The 5,195-nt window shown below is 41.1% G+C and overlaps 1 non-coding gene across 1 annotated transcript; it reads right to left on the reverse strand.

Moving 5' to 3' along the window:
• Positions 1-905: 905 nt before the first annotated feature.
• Positions 906-1,013, reverse strand: LOC148572072 (small nucleolar RNA R71). Its single transcript, XR_015908469.1, has one exon. It is a non-coding gene; the product is annotated as a small nucleolar RNA R71 (small nucleolar RNA).
• Between the last annotated feature and the right edge of the window lie 4,182 nt (positions 1,014-5,195).

The following is a 5,195-nucleotide window of genomic DNA, read 5'->3' on the forward strand; positions in this document are numbered from 1 at the left end:
TCAAAACCACCTAACTAACTCTCTCTCTATTTTCGAAAATATCTTCCCCCTTTCTCAAAAAGTTCTTTTTAATTAACTAATTATTTTAATTTTCGAAAGACTACTAACCTTTTTCAAAACTATTTTTCGAAAATTACTAACTCTTTTTCAAATATTATTTTCGAAAATCCTCTCCCTCTCTCATCTTATTCTATTTATTTATTCATCTACTAACATCTCTTCCTCACATCACAACACCAAATTCAAACCCCCTCTTCTATTTGTGTTCGAATTTTTTTCTTCTTCCTCTCTTCTTCTACTAACAATAAGGAACCTCTTTACTGTGACATAGAGGATTCCTCTTCTTTTCTTTTTCTCTTCTCTTTCTTATGAGCAGGGACAAAGAAAAAGGCATTCTTGTTAAAGCTGATCTAGAACCTGAAAGGACTCTGAAGAGGAAACTAAGAGAAGCTAAATTACAACAATCCAGAGAAAACCTTATTGAAAATTTCGAACAAGTAAAGGAGATGGCAGCCAAACCCAACAACAATAATGCAAGGAGAATGCTTGGTGACTTTACTGCACCTAATTCCAATTTACATGGAAGAAGCATCTCCATTCCTGCCATTGGAGCAAACAACTTTGAGCTGAAACCTCAATTAGTTTCTCTAATGCAGCAGAACTGCAAGTTTCATGGACTTCCATCTGAAGATCCTTTTCAGTTCTTAACTGAATTCTTGCAGATATGTGATACTGTTAAGACTAATAGAGTAGATCCTGAAGTCTACAGGCTCATGCTTTTCCCTTTTGCTGTAAGAGACAGAGCTAGAGTGTGGTTGGACTCTCAACCCAAAGACAGCCTGAACTCTTGGGATAAGCTGGTCACAGCTTTCTTAGCCAAGTTCTTTCTTCCTCAAAAGCTGAGCAAGCTTAGAGTGGATGTTCAAACCTTCAGACAGAAAGAAGGTGAATCCCTCTATGAAGCTTGGGAAAGATACAAACAGTTGACCAAAAAGTGTCCTTCTGACATGCTTTCAGAATGGACCATCCTGGATATATTCTATGATGGTCTGTCTGAGTTATCTAAGATGTCATTGGATACCTCTGCAGGTGGATCCATTCACCTAAAGAAAATGCCTGCAGAAGCTTAAGAACTCATTGACATGGTTGCAAATAACCAGTTCATGTACACTTCTGAAAGGAATCCTGTGAATAATGGGACGCCTATGAAGAAGGGAGTTCTTGAGGTTGATACTCTGAATGCCATATTGGCTCAGAACAAAATATTGACTCAGCAAGTCAATATGATTTCTCAGAGTCTGAATGGAATGCAAGCTGCATCCAACAGCACTCAAGAGGCATCTTCTGAAGAAGAAGCTTATGATCCTGAGAACCCTGCAATAGCAGAGGTGAATTACTTAGGTGAACCTTATGGAAACACCTATAACTCATCATGGAGAAATCATCCAAATTTCTCATGGAAGGATCAAAAGCCTCAACAAGGCTTTAATAATGGTGGAAGAAACAGGTTTAGCAATAGCAAGCCTTTTCCATCATCCACTCAGCAACAGACAGAGAATTCTGAGCAGAACCCATCTAGCTTAGCAAACTTAGTCTCTGATCTATCTAAGGCCACTGTGAGTTTCATGAATGAAACAAGGTCTTCCATTAGAAATTTGGAAGCACAAGTGGGCCAGCTGAGTAAAAGGATCACTGAAATCCCTCCTAGTACTCTCCCAAGCAATACAGAAGAGAATCCAAAAGGAGAGTGCAAGGCCATTAACATAACCAAAATGGCCGAACCCAATGAGGGAGAGGAGGACGTGAATCCCAAGGAGGAAGACCTCCTGGGACGTCCAGTGATCAATAAGGAGCTTCCCTCTGAGGAACCAAAGGACTCTGAGGCTCATCTAGAGACCATAGAGATTCCATTGAACCTCCTTATGCCATTCATGAGCTCTGATGAGTATTCCTCTTCTGAAGAGAATGAGGATGTTACTGAAGAGCAAACTGCCAAGTTTCTTGGTGCAATCATGAAGCTAAATGCCAAATTATTTGGCATTGATACTTGGGAAGTTTAACCTCCCTTGTTCATCAATGAACTAAGTGATCTGGATCAACTAACATTGCCTCAGAAGAGACAAGATCCTGGAAAGTTCATAATACCTTGTACTATAGGCACCATGATCTTTAAGGCTCTGTGTGACCTTGGTTCAGGGATAAACCTCATGCCCCTCTCTGTAATAGAGAAACTGGGAATCTATGGGGTGCAAGCTGCTAGAATCTCATTAGAGATGGCAGATAATTCAAGAAAACAGGCTTATGGACAAGTAGAGGACGTGTTAGTAAAGGTTAAAGGCCTTTACATCCCTGCTGATTTCATAGTCCTGGATACTGGAAAGGAAGAGGATGAATCCATCATCCTAGGAAGACCTTTCCTAGCCATAGCAAGAGCTGTGATTAATGTGGACATAGGAGAATTGATCCTTCAATTAAATGAGGACAACCTTGTGTTTACAACTCAAGGATCTCTCTCTGCATCCATGGAAAGGAAGCATAAAAAGCTTCTCTCAAAACAGAGTCAACCAGAGCCCCCACAATCAAACTCTAAGTTTGGTGTTGGGAGGCCACAACCAAACTCTAAGTTTGGTGTTGAACTCCCATATCCAAACTCTAAGTTTGGTGTTGGAGAGTCTCAACAATGCTCTGAACATCTGTGAAGCTCCATGAGAGCCCACTGTCAAGCTATTGACATTAAAGAAGCGCTTGTTGGGAGGCAACCCAATTTTTATCTAACTATATTTTTCTTAGTTATATGTCTTTATAGGTTCATGATCATGTGGAGTCACAAAATAAATATAAAAATTGAAAACGGAATCAAAAACAGCAGAAGAAAAATCACACCCTGGAGGAAGCATCTGCCTGGCGTTCAACGCCAGAACAGAGCATGGTTCTGGCACTGAACGCCCAAAATGGGCAGTATCTGGGCGCTGAACGCCCAAAATGGGCATCATCTGGGCGCTGAACGCCAGAAATGCACCCTGGAGAAGAGCTGGCACTGAACGCCCAGAACAAGCATGGTTCTGGCGTTCAATGCCAGAAATGGCCAGTAAATGGGCGTTGAACACCCAAAATGGGCACCAACCTGGCGCTGAACGCCCAGAGTTGCGTGCAAGGGCATTTTGCATGCCTAATTTGGTGCAAGGGTGTAAATCCTTGAACACCTCAGGATCTGTGGACCCCACAGGATCATCTCAGGATCTGTGGACCCCACAGGATCCCCACCTACCTCACATCCATCCACTCTTCCCCATAAACCTACCTCATAAACTCCACCTACCTTCAAAATTCAAAATCAATTTCCCACCCAAATCCACCCTAAATGGCCGAACATTCACCCCCCTTCCTTCCCTATATATAGCCCTCCATTCTTCCTCATTTTCACACAACATAACCCTCTCTTCTCTTCTTGGCCGAAACACAACCCCTTCTCCCTCTCCTCCATTTCTTCTTCTTCTTCATCTATTCTTTCTTCTCTTGCTCGAGGGCGAGCAAAATTCTAAGTTTGGTGTGGTAAAAGCATAAGCTTTTTGTTTTTCCATTACCATTGATGGCACCTAAGACCGGAAAATCCTCTAGAAAAGGAAAAGGGAAGACAAAAGCTTCCACCTCTGAGTCATGGGAGATGGAAAGGTTCATCTCCAAAGCCCATCAAGACCACTTCTATGATGTTGTGGCCAAGAAGAAGGTGATCCCTGAGGTCCCTTTCAAACTCAAAAGAAATGAGTATCCGGAGATCCGACATGAAATTCAAAGAAGAGGTTGGGAAGTTCTAACAAATCCCATCCAACAAGTCGTCATCCTAATGGTTCAAGAGTTCTATGCAAATGCATGGATCACCAAGAACCATGATCAAAGTAAGAACCCGAATCCAAAGAACTATGTTACAATGGTTCGGGGGAAATACTTAGATTTTAGTCCGAAGAATGTGAGGTTGGCGTTCAACTTGCCAAACATGGAAGAGAACGCACACCCCTACACAAGGAGAGTCAACTTTGATCAAAGGTTGGACCAAGTCCTCATGGACATATGTGTAGAAGGAGCTCAATGGAAGATTGACTCAAAAGGCAAGCCGGGTTCAACTAAGAAGATTGGACCTCAAGCCTGTGGCTAGAGGATGGTTGGAATTCATCCAATACTCCATCATCCCCACTAGCAACCGATCTGAAGTTATTGTGGATCGGGCCATCATGATTCATAGCATCATGATTAGAGAGGAAATAGAAGTTCATGAAGTCATCTCTAATGAACTCTACAAAATAGCCGAAAAGTCATCCCCCATGGCAAGGCTAGCTTTTCCTCATCTTATTTGCCATCTATGTTACCCAGTTGGAGCTTTCATAGAAGGAGACATTCCTATTAAGGAAGAGAAGCCCATCACTAAGAAAAAGATGGAGCAAGCAAGAGAGCCCATTCATGGAGCTCAAGAGGCACAGGAAGCTCATCACCATGAGATCCCGGAGATGCCTCAAATGCATTTTTCTCCACAAAACTATTGGGAGCAAATCAACACCTCCCTAGGAGAATTGAGTTCCAACATGGGACAACTAAGGATGGAACATCAAGAGCACTCCATCATCCTTCATGAAATAAGAGAAGATCAAAAAGCAATGAGGGAGGAGCAGCAAAGACAAGGAAGAGACATAGAAGAGCGCAAGGACATCATTGGTTCCTCAAGAAGGAAACGCCACCATCACTAAGGTGGATTCATTCCTTGTTCTTACTTTCTCTGTTTTTCGTTTTCTATGTTAAGTGCTTATCCATGTTTGTGTCTTATTACATGATCATTAGTAGTTAGTAACGTTGTCTTAAAGTTATGAATGTCCTATGAATCCATCACCTCTCTTAAATAAAAATTATTTTAATTCAAAAGAACAAGAAGTACATGAGTTTTGAATTTATCCTTGAACTTAGTTTAATTATATTGATGCGGTGACAATGCTTCTTGTTTTCTGAATGTATGCTTGAACAGTGCATATGTCTTTTGAAGTTGTTGTTTAAGAATGTTAAATATGTTGGCTCTTGAAAGAATAATGACTAGGAGACATGTTATTTGATAATCTAAAAAATCATAAAAATGATTCTTGAAGCAAGAAAAAGCAGCAAAGAACAAAGCTTGTAGAAAAAAAAATAGGCGAAAAAAATAGAAAGAAAAA

This window comes from Arachis ipaensis, chromosome B3, assembly GCF_059453495.1.
Source record: "Arachis ipaensis isolate K30076 ecotype BB chromosome B3, ASM5945349v1, whole genome shotgun sequence".
NCBI classification, from domain to species: Eukaryota; Viridiplantae; Streptophyta; class Magnoliopsida; order Fabales; family Fabaceae; genus Arachis; species Arachis ipaensis.